Genomic DNA, 27,585 nt, shown 5'->3' on the forward strand with positions numbered 1-27,585 from the left:
GGTCTTTCCCAGCACCCTAGTTCACCAGCAACTTTGCTTGCATGGCATTCACATGGTAGGTAATTCAATGTTACTTTGTTTGTTTCCCCTTTTTCAGGTCCATCTATCACATATTGGAACCCTTGTGTAAGTAGCCAGTAGTTATTGTACATGGGAAGTGTTTTGATGAAGTAATTTTCATATGGGTATGTGTCCCTCGTCTTCCATTGCAGTATTGCTAGTCTCCTCTGAAATTGTCCTTTTGTTTGGAACAGGGCCAGGTATATCAGGCACTCTACTGTCTTTGCAGGTACCTCAGTAGCCACAAATGTTCTTGACGCGCTCATGGCGTATGGGATCAATGAGCACACATAGCAGTTGTCCTTAGTTGTCCCCTCACCAATTCTAGACATGTGCTGGTACCACATGTTATTTGAGACGTGTGCGGATGCTGTGAGATATGTGTATACCCCATTGTTATCCATAGAGGTACTACGCTTAACCCTCTTCCCATTTCCACTTGGGTTACTTGTACCACCTGACACCGGTACCTGTTGCAGCCATGGTGGGGGGTAAATTAGTAGTAGGTACAGCCATGACATAGGAAGCATAGTGTGTCTGCCAGACCGTGGCAGCAAGTAGACCAGTGATAAACAATATGCCTATAATCTTTATTATAATAGCTAATATCACTGGCATGGTTATCTTACCTTTGCTGCGGTCCTGCAGCTTATTATTTTTGATGATATAGATGCCCGCCTGAACATTTCTAAAAAAAAACATGAATTTGTTAGTTTGTTTATCCAGGCTCTCCCTATCATGTAGTCATTCATTGCATAGGCGAAAAACTGTTCCCACACTCTCTTTAGCGTCCTATCCCTTATGGCTGGTAAGTGCTTGTGGAGATGTGGGAATGATTGCTCTATAATCAAAATGAACGTGTTGTAATACACACGTGATCTTCTTTTCTTTAGGTATTTTGGTTTCTTTATAACATAAACAAATTGGTGTGATAATTCCTCTGGTGTGTTGTCGTCCGTGGGTAGCATTTACCTCTGGGCACTGATGTAGGCGTTAGTTTACTAAGTTCAATCTCTTTCTATAACATATACAACATTACTTTGCGGTACCTGCGTGCGCGAGACAAAAAGCGAGAGAGAACATGCACGTGTCTACACAGTGTGGTGTACATTTTTACATATCTGACAAAGTTCTTTATTCACTTAGTAACTGGGCAGGGCTTGGTGGGGCAGCTTTAGTCTGGGATCTCATGACCATGGGGTGGGCAATGGGTGATTGTTCAGTTTTGTCTTTAAGGGGTTTTGGTGACTGTGACAGTGCTGGGCTGTGTTGCTGCTGTCGTTGGTTACTGTTGCTTGTGCGTTGGCCCTGTCATCGACGAAAGGGCAGGTCTGATCTTTGTAGGGCTTGATGTCATGCAAATGAGTCCAGACTTTCTTATCTCTTAATTTCACGGCTCTAGGAGCCGTTTTTTCCACCAGGTGGGGCCTGGTAAATCTAGGGCTGTTCCACCGGCGGTTAAAATTTCAGAGGAGGACGTGGTCCCCCTCTTTGACTGTCCACTGTGATGGTTGTTCCTGTTCTTCATTTGTTTCTTCTTGTTGGGTGTTCTTTGACCCGCCCCGGGCCGGCTCGAGCTGTTGAGAGATAAAGGCGACAATAATAATCAAGGAAGACACATATTCATACATTTCTTCACCAAAAATATTTGCGGAGGCATGGTAATCTGTCATAGCCCTTGATGGTGTGAGTGGAAGGTGCATCTGACGTCCTGTCACCACCTCGTGGGACAACAGGTGATGATCTGACCCTGCCCTATTCCTTAATTCCAACAGGGCCAAGGGGAGGCAGTACAACCAGCTTTTCTTGGTGGTTTGCTGAATCTTTGCTATTTCTTCTTTTAGGAGGCCATTCAGGCGTTCGCAGATACCATTAGCCTGTGGGTGGTATGCACATGCAAACTTGTGTTTGATGCCAAGAAGGGTAGTTATATGTTGGAACATTTCATTGGCAAAGTGTGGGCCATTGTCTGACCGCAGCACTTCACAAATCCCCCACCTCGGGAACACCTCCCTCACCAGGAACTTAGCTGCTCTGAAGGCATCTGCATGGGAGCAGGGTCTAGCCTCAATCCACCTTGAAAATGGACATACTACTACAATCATGTATCTGTATCCTTGACATACATTGATCATGTCAACGTAGTCAATGTGCATGTGCAGAAAGGGTCCATCTGGCCGGGGTATAGTACCTTTGATCACTTGCAGCGTGTGACCGGCCGTAAACTGTTGACAAGTGAGGCAGTTGCTGATAAAGTTTGCAACGTGTGAATTTAGTTTGGGACAGAACCATGCCTCCTTAATGCACGCTGCAAACACCTCTTTCCCCATGTGTGTGGGATGGTGTAGTTGGGCCAATGCTGTTTTCAAGAGAGCTGGGGGCATCACTATTTTGCCTGTGTTGTTCTGTCTCCATAATGCGTCTGTGGGGACATTGTGCACCCTCTTTTTACCCACAGCTCTTTCTCTGCCATGGGTTCTGCTGCCTACAATTCCATTATCTGGGTTTCAGGGATGTGTGTACCCATCCTTCATCAACATCTGTCTTGCCCCCACCCTCCCCTTATCTTTTTCTTTTTCTGGGGGGTCCATATCTCACCACAGTACACAGAATATTTAGCATGTGCGTCTGCTGTTTCATTACCTTTGGAGATTGGGTCGTCACCGTTTGTGTGGGCCTGACACTTCACCAGTTCTATTTCTCTAGGGTTGTCAAGTACTTCAATTAGTTCAGCAAGTAGGAGGGCATGCTGTACCGGGGCACCATCTGCTCTACTGATCACTCTTTGTTGCCACTTTACTATCCCTGAGTGTACCGTTGATGTGATTTATGCACTGTCAGAATATATTGTTACTCTCTTGTCATTGCTCTCTTTTAGAGCTAACATCAGTGCCACTAATTCTGCTGCTTGGGCTGAGTAATGTTGTGGTAATTGGACACACCTTACTGGTACATAGGTCCAATCCTCTGTCATGCGTACCACTGCTGCTCCCGTCCTTCTTACCCCATCAATCTGGTCAATTGTTGAGGACCCATCAATGTACATTATCTCTCCTCAACTTCCTCAACATTTCTTGTGCTGGAGTAAAGCTCAATGACCTGTGTGCATCATGAGCGTAGTCACCTTCTTCAACTACCTCTGCCATGAACCTTGCTGGGTTTACAGTACTGCAAGTTACAATCGCTAGTTCTGGTCTGGATAAAATTATTTCATACCCTGATGCACTCTGTGTGGTCAATGTCGATTTGGGTTTGTTCAATTTTGCAAAAAGGGCGTGTTCCACATACAGTGTGGTGGGGCATCCCAATGTTATGGATGATGATTTCTCTACCGCAAAGGCTGCGGCAGCCAGGCTCTTTTCGCACGGGAAGTGACCTAACATTACAGGGTCCAGGTGTCTGCTGTAAAATTAGCACCATGGCTGCCTCCAAATCTGGGTCCGGGTCTGATCTGGCTGATTGGGGAATTACCGGGTCATTCCAACCCTGGAGGACCCGGTAAATCCCCATTCAGTAATCCATTCCCCATTCCCATTTGAACCCGCATAGAGCTCAATGGGAATGGGGAAGGTGGTAATAACGGCCCTGCAAATTGTGGGCCCGTTATTAGCTCCAAGGTCAGACCACCCGTTCCTGCTCGGACCCGCTAAGAGACCTCGGAATAGGGCAGTAAGGGTTTACCGGCATCCTTACCGGTGCCCGTAAACCCTTACTGCCCAACTCGGCATGACCCCTTTATGCTTTATTTGGTACACTGATCACCTAAACACACCTTTGGTTTTGGTTTTTAAAGCTTCCATAAAAGAACATGTCTCAACCTTAACACAAACTGAAAGAATGTTTGCTTTTGACTTTTCTTGATCCCTCCCAAGAGACTTAATTGTATGTTTTGGATCTGGCTATCCTACCCACTATTGAGTTATTTTAATGCAATTTCCTGACCCCTTTGAAAATTGCTTTAGTGTGTCCTTTATATCCAAAATTAAACAGATACAAGTGTATATAATCGTCTGCTAGCAGATGTATAGTGAGTAAAGTATTATAATGTGAACAAACTGTCCTTTTACCCATGTCACCATACAAACTATTGTAGAGATTTGCAATACAGCATATGTAGATGTGAATTTTGCATCAAAACATTATACAGCATGAACTTGTAATTTTAGAGATAGATTGAAATTTGTATTCGCCAAGATCATAGATGAAAGATAGATCATTACCAACTCATTCATTTTTCAGGGTTTGAATTTTTGAATTCAATTTGGGGTACATAAGAATCTTAATTGAATGTGATTATTTCAAACCTTGTTCACTAGAGGAGAATGGAAATGCACCAAATTTGCCAAAGGGAGTAAACAAAATGTATGAAACAAAGATGGGTATATTTTTAGAAGCAGGGAAACTGTTCAGAGATGTGTTGGAATGCCAAATGCAGCATCAATCTAATGATAGGATCGAGAAGGCAGAAGATCCCATTTCTGAAAATATGGCCACTACTAAATACAAAAATGTAGGCGTATTTCCGATATACTGTGCCGATTTATATGAATATTGCGAATTAGCACCCTTGGCGTGAAGCCACCAAATCAGGTGACATGGAACGTGGGCTGACGCTGCTAATATAAACCCACGCAACAAGCCACCTGCTAGCCTGTTCCCCCTCTCGCCATGTTCCCTCTACCGACTCAGCAGTAATTTGTTCCCACACACCACAATCCCCACTGTGAGAAACCAGGGCCATTGCTTTTGAATCCAATTCCTGGGGGTGGACCAGTGTGGGAGTGACACCTGGGTGAGGGGTCTTTGGGGAGTGGGAGTGGGATACCGGATGGTAAAAAGCAGTACCCCCCTCCTTGTAACACCTTAACCCCATCCCTACCAGGTAAGATATTTAGGAACTCTGCCCCCCCCTAACACCTGAGCCGTATACCTAATATGTCCTAATACAATGGTCAGTCAGGTGAGGTCAGGCAATTACTGACTATCACACACACCTGACTTCCATTGCACTTCCCCATACGGATAAAAGGCGGAGCACAAGAACGCACTCTGAGCGAGGCAAGGCACACTAGGAAACAGCAGTTCCAAGATGGCAGTTTAACGGGAGAAGAAAAGAAGAAAAACAGAAGGGGATTTTAAGGAGGGAAGATCCCTTGACCTTTTCGACAAGGAACTGTTACTTTTCTGAAACCTCGAGAATATAAAGCCAGGAAACCAAGCTGTGGAATCCTGCATTGTGTGTTTGGAGGTACTCGGGGCCCTCCTGCATCAATAATCAAGGCAGGGAGAAGCACCAGCCACTGTGGTACTGTCCTTGGCTTCAAGAAAAAAGCGTCAGTGAAAACAACACAGCCGGTGAGTTCTGGATACCGATACAAGACTGGTCTGTGTTGAAAACAAGGTTGCAAGCAGCATCATTGTATGGTGAGCGTTGGTACGAACATTTTTAAAACATGTGTGATAAAGGACTCAAGTAAAGTTGACCAGATGATGAGTGATTGAACTTTTGAAGCAAGATATAATACCATTGACAGAGTGGTCCGGCATCGCGTGGGTGCACAGTCGAAAATCTCTGTAAGGTATCCAGCTGAGAATTGGCAAAGTGAAAGTGAGAAAGAGAGCATACCAAGAAGAGAACAAGTAATTGCGAATCGAAGTGGTCCTGCGACGGGCTGAGCAAAACCTTGCACACAATCAAAAGCCTTCCATTCTGAAGTAAAGAAAGCTTTGAAAAGTATATGAAGTTGGTATGAGCCCATCAGAGGGAGACCCAGAGTGAACAGTGAATCACCCAAGAAGATTGTGTATCAAAGTGGGTCTGAGCCCGGCGAAGGTGGGCCCAGGGTGAATCAGAAATCACCAAGAAGTGGTACATGTAAAATCCTGAAAAGAAAGGAACTTTGATGTTTGTCGTGTTGCATCAGGCCCTCTTAAATAAATGACTTTGGACCTCATTATGAGTATGCCGGTCCGGTAACAGTGGTGCCGGTAAGATACTGGCACCGTTGTTACCGGACCAGCACACTCTGAGTTCTGCAGGCGGGTTCGGTCCCTCCCGCCAGGTCTGACCTAGTGGGCACAACTGCACCCACTCGCAGACTTTCACGGAAGCAACGGTGCTGGTGGTTCCGTCCTCCCCATTCCCATTGAGTCCTATGGGACTCATATGGGAATGAGCAGTAATTTTTTTCCGGTGCCTGCCTTTAGGGAATTACGGGGACCGCCAGGGCTGTAATGCCCCAGTTATTCCCCAAAGCCAGGTGCAGGAAAAAATGACTCCCCATCCCCATTCGAGTCCCATAGGACTCAATGGGAATGGTGAGGACGGAAGCACAGGCACCGTTGATAACGGTGCCAGTGCTTCCCTCAAAGTCTGTGAGCGGGTTCTGTTGTGCCTGCCAGGTCAGAGATGGGTGGAGGGACGGCACCTGCCTGCAGAACTCAGAGAGTGCCGGTCCAGTTACAACAGTGCCGTCCATCCTCCCCATTCCCATTGAGTCCTATGCGACTCAATGGGAATGGGGAGTAATTATTTCCGGCACCTGGCTTTGGGGAATTACCAGGACCGCCAGGGCTGTAATGCCCCAGTTATTTCCCAAAGCCAGAGGTCGTAATGAGGTCCTTTGTTTGGCAAAGAGACTTTGGCACAGAAGGCCCTAATACTGAGATTTTAACTGCATACTCGTGCTAGAGAAGCCAGGGACTGTGTTAAGCTTGAGTGTGCCACCTTGTCCTGTGCTGAAAATGTTGGCAAGGGAAGGCAATGGCTTGAATATCCTGACGTATCATTTCTTGAACACTTTTCTTTTTCATAACATTGTTTCCCACACTATTGGTATTCAGAAGTAACGTTTGGCAACAGGTTTATTGGCATAGGCCCTTTATTGACAGACTCGACTAGTACTGCATTATTATTATTTGATGATCGTAGTTTGCTCCCATCGTTAGATTTAGAATTAGTTTAGGCATTTTTAAACCCAGTTGAAGTTCAATAAACACCTTTGAACTGTGATCACTTGTGTCTGTTTTACTGTTTGATCACATTCCTTCCTTACGCCACTTACCTGATTGCTGCAGTGACGGATGCCACTGTCTCTGCAGCTCCTGCAGCTTCTGTCCCTGCTTTGTTTGGCCGCATGGTTATGGAAGAGGGGCTCCATATGTAGCCCCGCCTTTCTATTCCAAGTAGGCCATGTTTGTATAGCATGTTCTTTCCATAAACAGGACACTACGAGGCGACCTATTCACAGAAAGAAATACTTTCCAGTTAATCCCGTCCCAGCCCATTGGATGGTGCTTCGCTCAAGCATTTAACGTGGGTCCTGGGTCGTTAACACCCTTTGCAGCCCTTGGAATTGTTGCTTAACACTTACTTGTTTTCCAGTGCAATATTCATTCTGGCCACAGGGTCAGATGGTATTCTTTTTAAAGTTTATAAAACAATAAATCAGTTTTAAAAGCACAATTCTATGCAGACAAGGTGCTGACTCAAGAGATGTTAAAATTTGAAAAACTGAGCTAGGTTATACAGAAATATAGTAGGCTTTCAGGATACAAAGTGAATTAGATGCAATCAGAAGTGTTGCAGTAAAATCCCCATTGATTTACTCCTGTGGATAAGCAGATAATTAAGGGGCCGATTCATGGAATAAACCTGCACCGAAAATCTTGGCGCAAGCTTATAAAAACAGGCGCACGCGATTCATGGAAGTCCCTGTGTGTGTTTTCCTTGGGATGTGCGCCAAACCCGCTGCAGCGGAAGGGGTGGATGAGCCCCCACAGGGGCTTGCTATGGCGGAAGACGGTGTGGAGCAATCCAGGTTGGTGGTGGGTACAGAGGAGGAGGAGGCCGCTTAGAGCCGGACATGGGGTCTGGTGGGGGTGGTACCACTGGTGAAAGTGGTGCAGTCCAGGGGCAGGGGCAGGAGGCAGCAAAGGTCGCCGCGGAGGTGCCTGTGCATGTCTCTCTCCCTGACACTGTTACTGCATCACCATGCACCAGCAGGGATGCCCCGTCCCAGGCCCGTCCGCAGGCAGGGGGGAGGTCCACGTCATCTGGCACTCCTCTACCTGCGGACGAGGCAACCTGTGACCGGATAGAGTCCGTCCTGATTGGTGTCGCGTTGCGCACACGTGACATTCATGATGACGTGCGTGGTTCCTGGGGGGACCACGCACGTCATCACGAAGAACTGTGTGCCAACCTGACCCATTTGGGAGGGGCCATGGTCGGGGGTTTTCTCCATGGGTCGGCCAGCCTTGCAGCCCTCTCCTCCTCTGTGCACACTATACGCCAGTCGTTCTCCCTGCCGTCTTCCGGGCCAGATGCCACCAGGGCCCCCTGTGGATCTGCCCCAACCAACGCAGCTGTTAGGGAGAATTCTCTGTTTATGCTGAATTTCCTAACCTAGTGAGTCCCCCAGCATCTTTGCTGGATTTTTGGGGTTTATTTTTTTCTCCTGTCAAGAGTGAGACTCTTTCACCCTCACTCTTGGGCATGATTTGAGTGTGTTTCTTTGAATCTAGATGTGTTTAATGGGCTATGGGGTCTTTTACTCCATAGGGCTTCATGTGTTTTTGTGATGTGTGTTACACAGCACCCTCAGTGCAGTGACACAGGGGTGTCATAGTGACCTCCCAGTATAGACTCCATACCCTGGGACTGACTACTGTCTCCCAGGGCATGTAAAGTCACCATTGACTTTACTAGTCTTAAATTCTGAACAGAACCAGTACAAACCATCATATTGTGGACGTACTGGCTGGGGCAATTCAATTGCCCTGGGTCTGTTAGTCGAGGGGGCACGTCTCCGTCCCCCCTGATCGAGTTTTGGCTGGTGGCAGTGGATACTACTTTTTATATTCAACCGCAAATATTTTCCTATGGGATTTCCCATTGTTTTAGGCTACTATCTTTATTTATTTAATTATTTACGGTAGCCTCGAACATACCGCCGGTTTATTTAATTAATATTAATTCTCCGGTTGGTATTTTTTGCCAAAACCACAGGACCTAAGAATCCGAGGAGGGAGAAGCTGAGCCGACCTGCCACGACACCACCACCGGTGGAGCCCTGCTGGACTGCCTCACCACTTTTCCCAACGACAGAGGAGATCTCCCGCCGGAGAGTCTTCTTCCTTTGACTGGTGTGGATAACCAGTTTCACCGTCTTTTCGCTTTCCCGACGTATCTCGTGGCCGCCTTGCCTGTGCCAAGCACCCCAGCAACTGGGATACCACATTTTACCACGACCGCGAAACCAAGGTACCACCTTTTAACCGGAAAACTCTGCGGCTGGTTTCTGCCCTGGTAGTGCAACGACCTTCATCTTTCCTCCAAGTCGAGATCTTCTCTTCCCCTGGACGACGACTCAACTTGAACCCAGTACCAGGAACAACTGCCACCGCTGGAGGATCCTTCCCACTTAAGGTACTGTGTCCCACCTGGCTTCCCTTGCTACCGACTGTACGGGGTAGATTTAGCCCCCGGCTTTCGAACCTAGGTTAGCCTGGGACACCTTGGCTAAACTTTTCTAAGCCTCTCTAAACGCTTTGCTGAACCCTCTGCAAGCTTTTCTAAGCCTAGTGTAACTGTGTGATCTTGGGCGCATTTGTGCTCTGCTCTCTCTAAGAGTGGGCCCAGCCTTTGGACTTTGGCTCACCAGTGACTTTTTGCTCTCTGCCTTGCTAACAGTGTTCTGGAATCGTAGAGTGGTGTACCTCTGCTTATTCTGTCTTTTTCACTCCCTTTTTCACAAACTTATTAGAGTACAATCTAGTTAAGCGCTCACCTCTGTATGAAAATAAGTGGTGTTTTACTGTGATTTTCTAATAGGGAAAAGGGGGTGTATATATCATAATAGTAACTGTGTTTAGAATATTTTACAATAAGAGTGCTGGAGTGTTTCAACTGTGTGTTTTTAAATAAATAATTATATACTTTGATACCAAAGCTCTGGTCAGTGTTTGCTTGTATTATTGTATCTGAGTGCCTATTGAGTATACTTTGCATACTGACTAACTCTTCTTGAGGGAAGTCTGACTGCTCAGCCACAGCTACCAGGTAAATCTGGGTGGTACAGACTGCTACCAAGTGGGTTTACTGCCAACACCTGTAGTCTTAAATCTTTTGCAGTGGTCCCTAAGGGAACTGCACAGGTTTCTGCCTAACACTGGTGTACAGCGGTGGGATTTGTATTGAGTATACACTTTAGAGTGCTTGAGGATACCTTAGTACAACTAACCACAAAGCTTAGCACTAAAAAAGAAATCTTTCTAACATGTCAAGTATGGAAACTTATAGTCAAGAGTCCCTTGCTTCAAAAACTGCTGATTGTTTAAGAGTATTGTGTAAGCATAAGAACCTCCTGACTAAAGGCAAGAAAATGGAGTTAATAGAAAGGTTGTTAGCTAACCAAAGTCTGGATGATGGGTCTGAGGAACCTACCATGCCAGAAAATGTAGATAACAGTGTAGAAATTGATATTGATCCAAATGTTGATAATCTTGAGGAAGAGTCAGAAGAGGAGGGTGATGCTGCTGTGACTGTCCCCCCTAGGCCTCTGTCTGCTCTACCCGCTGTACCTACTGGGCCTTTGCCAAGTCCCACACTTAGTCCTCAATATCTTGAATTAGAGAAAATGAAACTTGAACTAGAGTTCAAGAGACTGAATACTCTGACTAAACAGAGACACCAGGAACTGAATCAAGAACTAAGGCCAAGGGAAATGGAGCTCAAGCATGAGCTAGAAATGAAGAAAATATCGGTTGAAGATGCTTCTCTCTCTGGTCCTCTAGAAGTTCCAGTCCTAAAAGACCCCGGATGCCTAAAGAATTGGTTGGTATGTATGAGCCTAAGTTGGATGTGTTGGATTGGTTGTCTCTGTTTGAATATAATCGTGGGCTCCAGAACATCACAGGAAATGACTTACTCACCTGGTTGTTCTCTAGGCTTCCCCCTGTTGCGACTGATGTGGTAATGGAGTTGGAGGAGGAGTATAGGAAAGAGTATGAATGTGTGAAACTAGCTCTGATAGCTAGATTTGGGAAGACTCCTTCCCAGTATCGTAAGAGGTTTAGGACCCTCAAAAAGAATGATGGTACCCCTTGGGCTACCTGGGTGAGTGAATGTTTGAAAAACTTAGAGGGATGGATTAAGGGTTACAAGGTGAACACTTATGAAGGTATAAACAATCTTTTTATGTTGGAGTCAATTTATGATGCCTGCTCTCCTGAGCTCAGACAGCACTTGGCTGATTCAAAGGAATTAGATTCCAGAAAACTAGCTAAGGCTGCTGACTTGTGGGTTGCCAACAGGGCCACTCACAAGGATTCAGGGGCCACTCATAAAAAGGATGAGGGAAAGCAGCCACCGAAAGTGAATCCAGAGAATTCTAATACCTCTCATACCAAAGAGGGCCACAAACAACAAAATAACCAGGGTAAGCCCCAGGGTAAACCAAATCAGGATAGCGTACCTTCTGGTCAACAACCAGAAGAAGGTCAGAACAAGCCACCCTTTCAGAGAGCATTTGGACAATGCTATATCTGTAAGGCTACTGACCATATCAAAGGGGATCCCAGATGCAAGGGTAAACCTGCAGGGATCAGCACAGTCTCCTTAGCCTTCACTCCTGAGGATGAAGTACAGATGGCTAATGCCCACTTTGAACTCTTTGCTGAAGAAACCTTTGGGTCATCAAGCAACTGTAAACTTAGAGCCTATGGGTCTGGTTAGTCCCCAGAATAGGGTTGTGTATAACTCCCTACCTGTTAACTCTAAGGTGTATTATGTGGACAGTGTTCTTGTCAATGGCCAGGATACTCCTGCCAGGAGAGACACTGGGACCAGCAGAACAGTAGTGGATGAAAGCTTCTTTCAACCTGAGGATGTAGCGAAAGCACCCAAAGGTCCCACTAAGATGTCTGGAGGCCCTGTCCAAATGGTTCCTATTCTACGAACCCTCATTCAGTGTAACAACATGACAGTGAGGATCCCTGTCAGTGTTCAGACTGAGGTGCCTGGGAAGGTCCTGTTGGGGAATGACCTGAGAACTCTAGGAGTAGTGTCACATACCTCCAGGCTTCCCAGTATGGAGAACCAGAACCTAACCAAATTGGCTGGAGAGGCCACCTTAAGGGACCACTCTAAGCCTGTGGGAACCTCTACTGAGACCCCCACTAAAAGCCCTGGTGTTAGTAAGTTGACCTCTAACCCAGGCACATTTCAGGCTAGTACATCAGGGAAATGGGAACCCCAACCACGCTCCATCATTGTTCCCCCAGTTTTAGAGTCTGTGACTCCCCCTGCTTCTGAGGAAGAGGTGGATAGACCTACTGGGCCCCTACCTAGGCCTAAGAGAACTGGTAATTCTCAATGCTGGTGGACAACCAGGAAAGACAAGTCTAAGGTCAAAAACCTTCAGACTGTTAGACCTTCTACTGAAGACCCCAACTCAAATCCTAGTATTAGGGGGGAAACTCCTAAAGTAGGTAAGGTTAGATCTAAGAGGAAGGGGAAGCAGGTAAATTGCCTAACTCCAGCCCCTCCAACCAAGAGGCCTAAGACCCAACCTGCTCCCACAAGAGAGGTGGTGAGGAACCATGGAGGCCCACTAGATCTAAGGGAATCCTTTATAAGGACCCCTTGAAAAAGCCTAACACAGGTTCAGAAGTTGTACCAACTTCTGAGGGACTGGTCAACCAGATCCCCTATAACTTTAAAAAGACTGATGTTCCTCAAAGGGTTTGTAGGTCATATAGCTTACAAAGGAAAACCTTTGATTGGGCCATAGAACATAGGTCAAGGTGTCACCATCAAAATGCTGATGGACTCTCTAGGATGTATGTCATCGACTAGAGGTATGAGGTTCATCCAGGAGTGGATTAAATTCTCCTGTCCCTTGGTCTTGGGGGGGGGGGACGAGTGTTAGGGAGAATTCTCTGTTTAGGCTGAATTTCCTAACCTAGTGAGTCCACCAGCAGCTTTGCTGGATTTTTGGGGTTTATTTTTTTCTCCTGCCAAGAGTGAGACTCTTTCACCTTCACTCTTGGGCATGATTTGAGTGTGTTTCTTTGAATCTAGATGTGTTTAATGGGCTATGGGGTGGTTTACTCCATAGGGCTTCATGTGTTTTTGTGATGTGTGTTACGCAGCACCCACAGTGCAGTGACACAGGGGTGTCATAGTGACCCCCCAGTATAGACTCCATACCCTGGGACTGACTACTGTCTCCCAGGGCATGTAAAGTCACCATTGACTTTACTAGTCTTAAATTCTGAACAGAACCAGTACAAACCATCATATTGTGGACGTACTGGCTGGGGCAATTCAATTGCCCCGGGGTCTGTTAGTCGAGGGGGCACGTCTCCGTCCCCCCTGATCGAGTTTTGGCTGGTGGCAGTGGATACTACTTTTTATATTCAACCGTGAATATTTTCCTAAGAGATTTCCCATTGTTTTAGGCTACTATCTTTATTTAATTATATGTGGTAGCCTCAAACATACCGCCGGTTTATTTAATTAATATTTATTCTCTGGTTGGTATTTTTTGCCAGAACCTGATTCTAAAATGGCGTTTGTGTTCTCTTCTGTGGCTCCAACCCAAGTCGAGCCGTTTGTTCCACTTTTTGGCTGGCTTCTCCACAGAAGCCCTCCAAAGTGGCGCCACTGTGTCTGGGGTACTTAGGAGGGGTGGAGTGGAATTTAGGCACCCTGGACTGAGTTGCCTAGGCAACTCAAGTCGCACTCCGTCCTGATTGGCCCAAGTGGTGAGCCGGCCGGCTTACCACTTAGCATGTTTGAGTGACAGCTAGGCTGAGTGAATGGGGGTTTGCTGCATAAAAGCAGGGCTTTGGGGACTGGAACTTGAGAAGTTACCACAGGACCTAAGAATCCGACGAGGGAGAAGCTGAGCCGACCTGCCACGACACCACCACCGGTGGAGCCCTGCTGGACTGCCTCACCACTTTTCCCAACGACAGAGGAGATCTCCCGCCGGAGAGTCTTCTTCCTTTGACTGGTGGGGATAACCAGTTTCACCGTCTTTTCACTTTCCCAATGTATCTCGTGGCTGCCTTGCCCGTGCCAAGCACCCCGGCAACCGGGATACCACGTTTTACCACGACCGCGAAACCAAGGTACCACCTTTTAACCGGAAAACTCTGCGGCTGGTTTCTGCCCTGGTAGTGCAACAACCATCATCTTTCCTCCAAGTCGAGATCTTCTCTTCCCCTGGACGCCGATGCAACTTGCACCCACTACCAGGAACAACTGCCACCGCTGGAGGATCCTTCCCACTATTGTACCGTGTCCCACCTGGCTTCCCTTGCTACCGACTGTACGGGGTAGATTTAGCCCCCGGCTTTCGAACTTGGGTTAGCCTGGGACACCTTGGCTAAACTTTTCTAAGCCTCTCTAAATGCTTTGCTGAACCCTCTGCAAGACTTTCTAAGCCTAGTGTAACTGTGTGATCTTGGGCACATTTGTGCTCTGCTCTCTCTAAGAGTGGGCCCAGCCTTTGGACTTTGGCTCACCAGTGACTTTTTGCTCTCTGCCTTGCTAACAGTGTTCTGGAATCGTAGAGTGGTGTACCTCTGCTTATTCTGTCTTTTTCCCTCCCTTTTTCACAAACTTATTAGAGTACAATCTAGTTAAGCGCTCACCTCTGTATGAAAATAAGTGGTGTTTTACTGTGATTTTCTAATAGGGAAAAAGGGGTGTATATATCATAATAGTAACTGTGTTTAGAATATTTTACAATAAGAGTGCTTTAGTGTTTCAACTGTGTGTTTTTAAATAAATAATTATATACTTTGATACCAAAGCTCTGGTCAGTGTTTGCTTGTATTATTGTATCTGAGTGCCTATTGAGTATACTTTGCATACTGCCTAACTCTTCTTGAGGGAAGTCTGACTGCTCAGCCACAGCTACCAGGTAAATCTGGGTGGTACAGACTGCTACCAAGTGGGTTTACTGCCAACACCTATAGTCTTAAATCTTTTGCAGTGGTCCCTAAGGGAACTGCACAGGTTTCTGCCTAACAGCAGCCAGCCAGGTGGAGATCCCATCCCTGCCGCAGTCGGGAGTTGGAGGTCCAGCAGGCGTGGCCACCCCACCAACTGGACCCCAGCGCCTAGCGCGAGCGGGGTACATGTATTCCTAGAGGTGTGCAGGGAGTTTTACACGCTATTGGCCTAGCGCCAGCGGGGTACGTGTATTCCTAGGGGTGCACAGGGAGTTTTACACGCTATTGGCCTAGCGGCTGCGGGGTACGTGTATTCTGGGGCGTGCGTGGGGAGTTTTAGACGTGTTTTGATGGTTGGGGGTCTGTATGCTGGTCCACTGGCCTTTGAGCCATGTATTGGATTTGTGCTTTCTTCATGGCGCATGAGGCGGGGTTCGGGGTGTAACTGGCGCTGCTGCAGGGTCGCTGCGCCACTCTGCACCACGGCTGGTTATGGATGTTGAAATCCATGAATACGCTGTGTTCTGAAATGGGTTTTGGCACACACGGCTGGCTCAGACTGCCGCACGCACACACTGTGCGCCAGCCGCGTGCTCCACTTGTGCGCTGATTTCTATGAATTACCCCTAAATAGTTTATCATTACAATTACAATGCATGGCAACTGATTTGCAGACATGTTTGAGGTGCTGTACATGGAAGTTTGTAATTTAGTATAAAGAAATATACTTTCTACGTTTACGGTTCACAGGTAGAATTAAGCCTTTAAAATGGTTATATTCTAAGGGTATTCTTCTCCTTTCATTCTATTACTCTATATACCAAAATAACTTTTCAAAGACAATACGGGAAATGGTTTCATTTGCATCATACAACTTGCAGCTTGGTCTGGAAGAAACTCTGGAGGTCATTGAAGATTGTCATATTTTGTATTAATTATACTACTCAACTAAAAAGTATGGGTGCTTTTATCCCAGGAGCTTCAGGACTCAGATTTGGAGGTGTCCCATTTAGCTATGGCAGTTGCATTTTAGTTAAAGGGATACATGGGTGTGCTTACTCGAATTGGAAAAATTTCACCCGACTCTTCCTGAGTCTGTCTGAAGTGTTGGTACTGCTCTGCTGCATGAGCGAGGTGCCTTCCCCTCTTAAACTCCTGTGGCAGTGGAGCGCATCAGTGTGCTTACTCCAATTGGAAACATGTTACCTCATTCTGCCTGAGTCTGTCTAAATTGTTGGTACTGCTCTGCTGCATGATGGAGGTGCTTTCTCCTCTTAAGCACCTGTGGCGGCGGAGCGCAGTGATGTGCTTACTCGAATTGGAAACATTTTGCCTGACTCTGCCTGAGTCTGTCTGCAGTGTTGGTACTGCTCTGCTGCATGAGGGAGGTGCTTTCCCCTCTTATGCTCCCAAGGCAGCAGCAGAGCACAGCTTTGTGCTTACTCGAATTGGAACCATTTCGCCTGACTCTGCCTGAGTCTGTCTACAGTGTTGGTACTGCTCTGCAGCATGAGGTGGGTGCTTTCCCCTCTTAAGCTCCAGTGGCGGTGGAGCACAGCCGTGTGCTTACTCAAATGGAAACATTTCACTTGACTCTGCCTGAGTTTGCCTACATTGTTGGTACTGCTCTGCTGCATGAGGGAGGTGCTTTCTCCTCTTAAGCTCCTGTGGCAGGTGGAGCGCAGTGTTGTGCTTACTTGAAATGTAAACATTTTGCCTGACTCTGCCTGAGTCTGTGTACAGTGTTGGTACTGCTCTGCAGCATGAGGGAGGTGCTTCCCCTCTTATGCTCCCAAGGCGGCAGAGCACAGATTTGTGTTTACTTGGATTGGAAACATTTCACCTGACTCTGCCTGAGTCTGTCTACAGTGTTGGTACTTCTCTGCTGCATGAGAGAGGTGCTTTCCCCTCTTAGGCTCCTGTGGCGGTGGAGCGCAGCAGTGTGCTAACTCAAATTGGAAACATTTCACCTAACTCTGCCTGAGTCTGTCTACAGTGTTGATACTGCTCTGCTGCATGAGGGAGGTGCTTTCCCCTCTTAAGCTCCCGTAGTGGCAGAGAACAGCGGTGTGCTTACTCAAATTGGAAACATTTCACTTGACTCTTCCTGAGTTTGTCTACAGTGTTGGTACTGCTCTGCTGCATGAGGGAGGTGCTTTCCCCTCTTAGGCTCCTGTGGAGGTGGAGCGCAGCAGTGTGCTTACTCGAATTGGAAACATTTCACCTAACTCTGCCTGAGTCTGTCTACAGTGTTGGTACTGCTCTGCTGCATGAGGGAGGTGCTTTCCCCTCTTAAGCTCCTGTGGCCGGTGGAGCGCAGCAGTGTGCTTATACCAATTGGAAACATTTCACCTGGCTCTGCCTGAGTCAGTCTACAGTGTTGGTACTGCTCTGCCGCATGAGGGATGTGCTTTCCCCTCTTAAACTCCCGTGGCGGCAGGGCGCAGTGGTCTGCTTACTCGAACTGGAAACATTTTGCCTGACTTTGCCTGAGTCAGTCTACAGTGTTGGTACTGCTCTGCTGCATGAGGGAGGTGCTTTCCCCTCTTAAGCTCCTGTGGCCGGTGGAGCGCAGCAGTGTGCTTATACCAATTGGACACATTTCACCTGGTTCTGCCTGAGTCAGTCTACAGTGTTGGTACTGCTCTGATGCATGAGGGATGTGCTTTCCCCTCTTAAATACCCTTGGTGGCAGGGCGCAGTGGTGTGCTTACTCAAACTGGATACATTTTGCCTGACTCTGCCTGGGTCTGTCTACAGTGTTGGTACTGCTCTGCTGCATGAGGGAGGTGCTTTCCCCTCTTAAGCTCCTGTGGCCGGTGGAGCGCAGCAGTGTGCTTATACCAATTGGAAACATTTCACCTGGCTCTGCCTGAGTCAGTCTACAGTGTTGGTACTGCTCTGCTGCATGAGGGATGTGCTTTCCCCTCTTAAAGTCCTGTGGCGGCAGGGCGCAGTGGTGTGCTTACTCGAACTGGAAACATTTTGCCTGACTCTGCCTGAGTCTGTCTACAGTGTTGATACTGCTCTGCTGCATGAGGGAGGTGCTTCCCCTCTTATGCTCCCAAGGCGGCAGGGCGCAGTGGTGTGCTTACTCGAACTGGAAACATTTTGCCTGACTCTGCCTGAGTCTGTCTACAGTGTTGGTACTGCTCTGCTGCATGAGGGAGGTGCTATCCCCTCTTAAGCTCCTGTGGCGGCTGAGCACAGAGTTGTACTGAAGTGTGTGCCGGTGTTCGGGTGGACACGGAGACGAGCACCTGGGACTCGGGATTATTTTGGATTTGGAAGCCTGCCACGAGCTATGAATCTACTGCCAACAGTCTAAAGCAACCGCTCCTACTTATCGCTTTGCATCCAAATAACGAGGTAAGCCGCAGTGAGCAAACACGTTCAATTTATCTAAAGGACATTGAGCCTGAATCAGCTGCCCGCATCACACGAGCTGTAGCTTAGCAGCATGGTGCACTGTAGGAGCAGTGCCCCATCAAGAATGCCTGAAGATCTTTAGGGCGTCAGGTAAGCGTAGCTGCTTACACGCCGTATGTCATTTTCGTGGCATCATCCCTCTTAAATTTAATACGGAGCCATAGGCTCATAGAAGCTTTGTTTGGGTGCACTCTGCAAAAGAGAACCGAAAGGCACCACCCGACATTTGTTCTCACTCTGAGCTGAGCTCAGAGCAACAACGACCATGACAAGATGGCGGCCGTTTAATTTTGTCTGCTTCCTGGATACCAGCACTGCAAGCCTGCACACGATTGGCTGCCACGAGCCTATCACAGCACGCTGCTCACCGGCAGGCGCAAGCCAGCATCCGCAACCAAGGCGGACGAACAAAGGCTCCTGTCTTGAGCCCGAATCAGCTGCCCGCATCACACAAGCTGGAGCTCAGCAGCATGGTGCACTGTAGGAGCAGTGCCCCATCAAGAATGCCTGAAGATCTCTAGGGCGTCAAGTAAGCGTAGCTGCTTACACGCCATGTGTCATTTTCATGGCATCATCCAGCTTAAATTTAATATGGAGCCGTAGGCTCATAGAAGCTATATTTGGGTGCACTCTGCAAAAGAGAACCGAAAGGCACCACCCGACATTTGTTCTCGCTCTGCGCTGAGCTCGGAGGAACAACGACCACGACAAGATGGCGGCCGTTTAATTTTGTCTGCTTCCTGGATACCCGCACTGCAAGCCTGCACACGATTGGCTGCCGCGAGCCTATCACAGCACGCTGCTCACCAGCAGGCGCAAGCCGGCATCCGCAACCAAGGCAGACGAACAAAGGCTCCTGTCTTGAGCCTGTCTGGAGTCGGGCTGGACAGATTACCCTAAAAACCCCTAACTGAGTAGTCCCTGTTACCGACACTGCGACCCACGGAATCATTGTTTGGAAGGGATGCGCGAGATCATACATGAACAGAGAAAGACGTAATTATGTATTATATGTATATATAAAATAAGATGTATATATGTATTATGTAATACATTTGTGTTGTTCTCACATCAATTCTGTCATTGTCTATAGCACCTTAACCTAACTGAACTGCGCCGCCTACACCCTGGCGTTGCACTGCATTTTAGTCACTGTACTAAACCTCTTGCACTTGTGCTTAGCAGTGTCTAGCTCAATTGTGTCCTGCCTATTCTAGATAAGCAGTGTCTATGCCCTGCAACTGCATTTAGCACACCTGTGATTAGCATTGACTAGTTTAAATATGCCCGGCGCACAAAACTGCATTCAGTATATCTGTGATTAGTATTGACTACCTTTGCACCTTGCTAGTGACCTATGCCTCTGTGTCCCGATTGTTAAAATCGAATTTAGGTATCCCATTGCCTATGCACCCTGCTAGTGACCTATGCTTTTGTGCCTTGATTGCTAAAAATCGAATTTAGGTGTCCCATTGCCTATGCACCCTGCTAGTGACCTATGCTTTTGTGCCTTGATTGGTAAAAATCGAATTTAGGTGACCCATTGCCTATGCACCCTGCTAGTGACCTATGCTTTTGTGCCTTGATTGCTAAAATCGAATTTAGATGACCCATTGCTTTTGCACCTTGCTAGTGACCTATGCTCTTGTGCCTGATTGCTAAAAATAGAATTTAGGTTACCCATTGCCTATGCACCCTGCTAGTGACCTATGCTTTTGTGCCTTGATTGCTAAAAATCGAATTTAGGTGACCCATTGCCTATGCACCTTGCTAGTGACCTATGCTTTTGTGCCTTGATTGCTAAAATCGAATTTAGATGACCCATTGCCTTTGCACCTTGCTAGTGACCTATGCTCTTGTGCCTGATTGCTAAAAATCGAATTTAGGTGGCCCATTGCCTATGCACCTTGCTAGTGACCTATGCTTTTGTGCCTTGATTGCTAAAATCGAATTTAGATGACCCATTGCCTTTGCACCTTGCTAGTGACCTATGCTCTTGTGCCTGATTGCTAAAAATCGAATTTAGGTGACCCATTGCCTATGTACCCTGCCAGTGACCTGAACTTAGATGACCCATTGCCTTTGCACCTTGTTAGTGACCTATGCTTTTGTGCATTGTTTGCTAAAAATTGAATTTAGGTGACCCATTGCCTATGCACCATGCTAGTGACCTTTGTTTTCGCACCTTGATTGCTCAAATCGAATTTAGGTGGCCCATTAGACTAGACCTACGCTACCGGACAACAACTACACTGCACTAGCCTATCTTGCCCAACATTACAATGTATCTCCATGCGTTTTATACAGTGTTACTGAGATCAATACTGCACATCTTGAACAGCCAACACCTAATCATGCTACCCAACTCACCAGCACTTGAGCCCGCACATAGCCCATACACATTAACTGAAATTAACTCCACTCCTTGCCCTGTTCTCACGAGGAACCTTAGACTACGTGCCAGGCTCGCAAGACTCTATGACCCCCTATCTAAACCAGCCCACAAGGTGACCAGGAATCCATCCCTTCACCCTCTTCAACTGAACAGTAGACTCCACCGTGAGCCCATACGTGACCAGAAAAGTATGCACAAATCTGTGCCACCACCCCTAAACACAGTAGATCTCGGGACCAAGGGTGCACTAATAAATGCCCGCTCCATGGTAGCCCATGCATCAGACATTGCTGACCTGCTACACAATGAAGACTTGGACTTTTTAGCAGTGACCGAATCTTGGCTTCACCCCACGGCAGGCCCTGCAATTATGCTAGCAGTACCAGATGACTACACGCTATTAAGACTTGATCGTACTACCTCTAGAGGCGGAGGTCTTGCCATCATAGCCAAAACTAAATTCACTATCACAATTGAATCACCCACTATTGTTAGCTCCTGTGAATCTCTAACAGCCAAGTTAACACTATCTAGTACTCAATCCATCTCCATTCACCTTATCTACCGACCACTGGGCCCTCTAGGGTCATTCGAAGAAGACCTCACAGACATCTTATCAAACAATCTTAAAAACTCCTCACAACGCATCTTACTAGGAGACTTTAACCTCAGATTTAGCGACCCCACAGACTTCCAATGCAAGTACAATCAACAACACCCTAGAGGAACTGGGCTTCACCCAGAAGATCACTGAGCCTACCCATATCAAAGGGAGAACTCTGGACTGGCTAGCTGTGCACAACTGCCCAGTCCTGGCCTCTGCCATACTGCCGCAGCCTTGGACAGACCACTACTTGATCTCGTTCACCCTAGAGGCAACCCCAGCTCAAGCTATCAGCATAGCTCCAGCTGTCCAATCCCGAATAAAAAAAACATCACCCCCGAAAATCTGATCCCGCTAATCACACCAACCTTGAATGCCATCCCGGATCACACAGATCCATTCACGATGGTGGACATCTATAATAAAATCATGCTCTCATCCCTTGACGCAATAGCCCCTTTGAAGCTAAAAAAGTGCAAGCCCCGGAAACACATTAACTCCTGGTTTTCGCCTCATCTTAAAGCCCTCAGACAGGAAAAGCGAGGATGCGAATAAATCTGGCGAGCTTCCCCCTCAGAAAATAACAAAAATAACTTGAGTAGTCTAGCCTCCCAATATAAAAAAGAAATTATACTGGCCAAACAAACGTCATACAGCACACGAATCTCACAAGCTAAATCTAACACTAGAGAGCTTTTCACAATACTTAAAGAGGTTGAATCCCCGATCCAAGTACCCGACTCGTGTATCAAAGATAAAAACAGGTGCACGGGCATTCAAAATGCCCTCGCGTACAAAATCTCCTCCCTTAAGACTAAGATAAGCATTAAAAAAGAATCTCTGCTCTCCTCCACCAAGCAGAGTACTGTCTCCCATAAAAAGGTTCACCTGACTCAATCCTCCCTCCCAGTGCACAACCCCTCATTTAATTTCCACCAAGTATCCACTAAAGAGGTAGAAAATACCATTCTCACCCTCAAACCCTCAAATTGCCACGGAGACCTATGCCCCGCTCAACTGATTAAGGATGCTGCCCGTGATCTTGCACCATTTATTACCAAACTAATAAATGCGTCTTTCACATCAGGCACCGTACCTAATAATTTAAAACAGTCCTGGGTCCTCCCTCTGCTTAAAAAAATGAATTTAGACCCTTCCACCCCAACTAACTACTGCCCTATTACCACAGTACCGTTCCTTCTTAAAATCATCGACAAAATAGCATACCAACAGATCCAACACTACCTTGAGCACTTCCATCTCCTAGGCGTCCGACAATCGGGCTTCAGGCCACAGCACGGAACCGAAACCGCACTCATAGATCTGAAGGCACAGATAGACGAGCTGAGAGACCATGGGAAGACAGCACTATTGCTTCTCCTTGATCTCTCTGCGGCCTTCGATCTGGTCGGCCATGAGATCTTGTGCAACCACCTACAAAAAGCTGCCCACTTCTCTCAAGAAGCAACCAACTGGATCCATTCCTTCCTTAATAACCGTACGATGAGAGTCTTCTCATTGTCAGCAGCAGGACCCTACCCCGATCACTTGCGGCGTGCCTCAAGGATCTTGCATCTCCCCTACACTTTATAACATTTTCACAAAGCCCCTTTTTGATGATCTAGACGATCTGGGTATCACCTACACTAATTACGCCGATGATACCCAGATCCTCATCCCATTGTCGGGGGATGATGACAAGGATTTGGCCTTCGTTAATAAAGTGTACCTCATCATCCAGGCATGGATGGCCCCACACGGTCTATGCCTGAATGATGACAAGACGGAACTCCTCATTCTAGGCTCTACACACTACCTCAACAAACTGGGCCACAAATACTCATCGTTCATAATTGACGATAACAAAATCAAGATAGCTAAGGAGGTTAAAACCCTCGGCTTCTATCTAGATTCCACCCTTACCTTCAACAAACAAGTGAATGCAATGGCCTCTGCCACTTCCTACACTTGCAAACTCATCAAGGCAGCCAAACCCTTTCTCTCCCCCACCAACTGTACCACCTTGGCCAGGGCGCTGATCCTGTCTAAGTTGGACTATTGCAATGCCTTATATGTAGGCTGCAACAAATATATCTCAAACAAAATCCAAATCCTCCAAAATAATGCCCTTAGAGCGGCCCTCAGTATCCCGAAGAAAGCCCATATCTCAGATTCCAGAAGATCTGTCAATTGGCTATCCACCAAGGACAAGATATTCCTTAAATCGGTGTCTCTGATTCATAAATGCCTCCACCAAGCAGCCCCCCAATACTTCATCGCCAGATTTACTAGACCCACCCTCTCCCCACCCTCGAGAACAGCCAATTCCAACCTTCTTCTGGTGCCCAGGTTCAAACGTACTACATCTGGAGGCAACAGCTTTCCTGTAAAAGCAGCGCAATTCTGGAACTCACTCCCTCCTACTTGCAGGGAGGACCTACCCTACCACCAGTTCAGAGCCAGGACTATCCACTGGCTCAAATCTCTCGACTCATAACGACTTTCAGATACCCAGTTGCGCCATTACCATGTGGCTCCTCATTGAATGTAAATATGTTTATAGTATTGCCTTTAGTGTACATGTTCTACCCTTCCTATTTGGCGTGATACGTCCGGCACTGTAACCCTAGCTGGACCTCACCCCACTGTATGTAACTAAGCTTTGCAACCCTCTTGCTGCCTTTGCGCCTGGCTACCCTTGGGTTAGGTGCGCATTACAAATAAATAAATACAAATACAAATACAAATACAAATTAACCATCTTATTCTTGTATTCATGCATGGAAAGTAATACATGTTACTACCCTTTTACTTATATAGGGAAGTTTATTTCATCGCTATTCTTAAAGCCCTTTACAGCGTTTTTTCTGCTAATTAAACTGAAAGCCTGATTAACTTCTCATAGTCTGCTGTAAAACATAATAACGTCCTTTTGAATTTATACAACCTAAGGAATGACGTGCAAGGGGACTTTGCGGAATGCTGGAACACAGCATAAATGTACTAACTTATGAAATGGCAACAAATGTAACGCAATAAAAACTTGAAGTTAGACATGCTCTCACTAGCCAAAATAACTGCTTTTTTTGGAGTTAAAGATAGTCATGTGGTCAGACAATCATCAGTAACTTTGGCAGAAGGAAATGATGAACACTTGGTCGATTTAATTGACAATAACTCTTTATTGAATCTTGTCACAAATCTGAAAAGAACCTCAATGGGGGGCGAGAAGCTCTTATCGGATACGACAAATCTTGAGAACAATGATGGAAAAATGTTGTCATACTCAACAGATATGACAGTCTTTGCCTCACACTCAGATTCTTCTGATATAACTGAGTCAGAGGTCGATACTGAATCAGTCATTTTGAAGAAACCAATTTGGTCGACCAAGCTGCAATGAAGGACTACATGGTCACATTTGAGTGCAAGATCGATGCCCGAGCCTTATTACTGGCATCCATAATGAACAAGCTTGGTGCTAGCCAGAGCCTTTCTTTTAAAGTCTTAGGCACAATGACATCTCTGTTTAGGAAAGTGGGCACGATTACACTCACCAGAGACAAGCAAAAACACTTGGGACAAAATAGCACAGACCTTATATTGGCTGAAAGGAAGGACCTTCTCACAAAAGGCAAACCGGCTGCCACACCGAAATTGTCAACTACTGGGCCTCTCAAAACACCCAATTTGAGCTGGGAATTCGAGGAAGTTCACATTTCTCCACCTGCTGAGTTGAAAAAGGCCCAAAATAATAAACGCTCACCTCAGAAAACACATACTTTACCTACGTTGGACACACGTGAAGTTGCATCAAGGCAAATAAATGTAATAGGAAATCTAAAGGAAGCTAAGTTGTGTGTGTGTAAGGGCCTTGGTTTTAAAAAATGCGCACCTGTAGGGTCTAAAAGCTAGGTACATCTGCAGGGAATAAAGGCCAAAGATCCCACTGTTAAGAGGCAAAATCAACAACTGAGCAATGTGCGACTAAAAAATGGGCAGCTAGTTGGGATCAAAACATCATCTATTTCACCAGCCCTAACGAAACCTGCTGGGGTTGGTGAAGTCCCCCAACAATTGGATAATGAAGAGCATGAGCTCCTCTACACTTTAGAGACAAAAGCTGTACTGTCAATTATCCATCCTGGTGACCTAAAGGATAGAGGCACTTGGGTCATCTTGGAAGAGAATACACCAACGTCCTACAGTCCTTTTCTAAATAGATCAACTTCACTGTCTATTTTTAAGCAGCTCCCATACATGAAGCTTATTCAATCTGTAGAGGAGGAGCAAAGTACCCCTACTCCAACCGCCACGCCCACATTACCTGTCTGCTGGAAACCAGTGTATGAGACATACACGGAGCAATTGAACAGACAAAGAGCAGAGTATGGACTCTGTGCAATACCAGTGAAAGTCCCAATACATAAGAAGATATATATATGCATATGGTCGAGTAAAGGATGGATGTTTCCACTACGCATTATAAGCAGTTAAAAAGCAAATTAAATTACAAAATGAATCTCAGCAGAAGGAGTTGGATGAGCCAAAGAAGCCAAGGTCTTATCAAACTGGAATGAACTGACATTGGATACAATTTGGGTGAAGCAACAGAAATTCCTGTCCAGAAGGCTTGAGCAAAACAAAAGACATCAGAGGACTATTCGAAAATAATATTAAATCCTTGAAAAGGCTCGATTCCATGGTCTCCAGTCGCATGGAAGGATGACGTTGGAAGAACGAGGTGGTCACACCTACGCACGAGGGCAGGATGTGCCCACACTCATTAGAATTTCTCAGAGCACAGTACAAATTCAAGGCCAGGCTTCAAAGCCCTAATTGACACTGGACCATTGTGGTGTTGATAGACGTAGGTGGAAAAGTACTGACAGGGTTAGATGCTAACCAATTGTAGAGTGCCGCGCAATTAACGGTCCTGTAGTTTGTGTAGCCAATCGGTCGTTGTGTACTTCATGACGTTCATAGTGGCCATTTTAAGGGGAGGGCTTAGTTGCCCCATCTGATGTTAAGTACCCTATCACTTTCCTTCATTGTTCTATACTGATATGGAACTTATGCTTAGATACTCACTTAGAGCCTATCACTTCCCTCAACAGTTCTTTATAGTTTGCCACGTAGGATGGCGTTGGTAATGACGCAGGACAATACATCACTCATGACAATTTTGATTAATAAATCATCAGGTTTTTGTAAGATTCGTGAAGTAAGAGGATCGAGCGAGTGCTGATGTTCATTGTATTCCCTGTTTTAGATACTTGACATTAAAACAGACTTCCTTTTTGCCCTATTACCTGAATTGTTTTGATTATTGATGTATGAGTAAAATCTGCATCCCCTCCATCTCAAGCTTAATTGCTACTCATCAAAGGGGCTGGGATATCCAGTTCAAATCTATAGATATATTGAAAATTGATCTCCCGCGATGGAATAGCAGCATTAACTGGGCTCTGATAAAGGTTGTGTCACCCCTAATTGATGTCATGTTAAAAACTCATGCAGAGACGCTACTAAAGGCTGGTTTCAGACTCGTAGCATGTCAGAAAATTCTTGGGCATAAAACCAAAAACAGTAACAAATAGCGCTCCAACTCTAACGCAGTCAACAGAGAAAGCAGCATTTAGAGCATTGCAAAATCTCAGCTGGAGGCCAATGTGCGCACACAGTGGAGCTAACTGACAAGGTAATACTACTACTATAAGCTTGTCATGTGTGTCATGGAACTCACAAAGTCATTGTTCCTTCATGCTCCATCTGAAAGGTCAGACACTATGCCTATGTTTTTTTGCTACAAGAAACCTGGTCCAATAAGTGCTTTCACTTTGACAGATAGCAATTCATGTTAAACAATGCCACCGGGCCGACGAAGGGGAGGGTGAGTGGAGGCCTCACCATAGGAACAAGGGCGCATCTACGACTTACTCCGTTCATGAGAGAGAACCAATCTCCGAACATATTAATGGGCATCTTGCAGACTTTGTCTTCCCCTACCGTGAACATTTTAATTATCAACATTTACGACCCACTGCGAAGTATTCATACTAAGCTTATACAGTCTTTAATAACTGATGCAGTATCTCGTTGGACAGTCACTTCACCCTCTGGGCATGTA

Source organism: Ambystoma mexicanum, chromosome 4p (genome assembly GCF_040938575.1).
Source record: "Ambystoma mexicanum isolate Mex_15411 chromosome 4p, UKY_AmexF1_1, whole genome shotgun sequence".
Lineage (NCBI taxonomy): Eukaryota > Metazoa > Chordata > Amphibia > Caudata > Ambystomatidae > Ambystoma > Ambystoma mexicanum.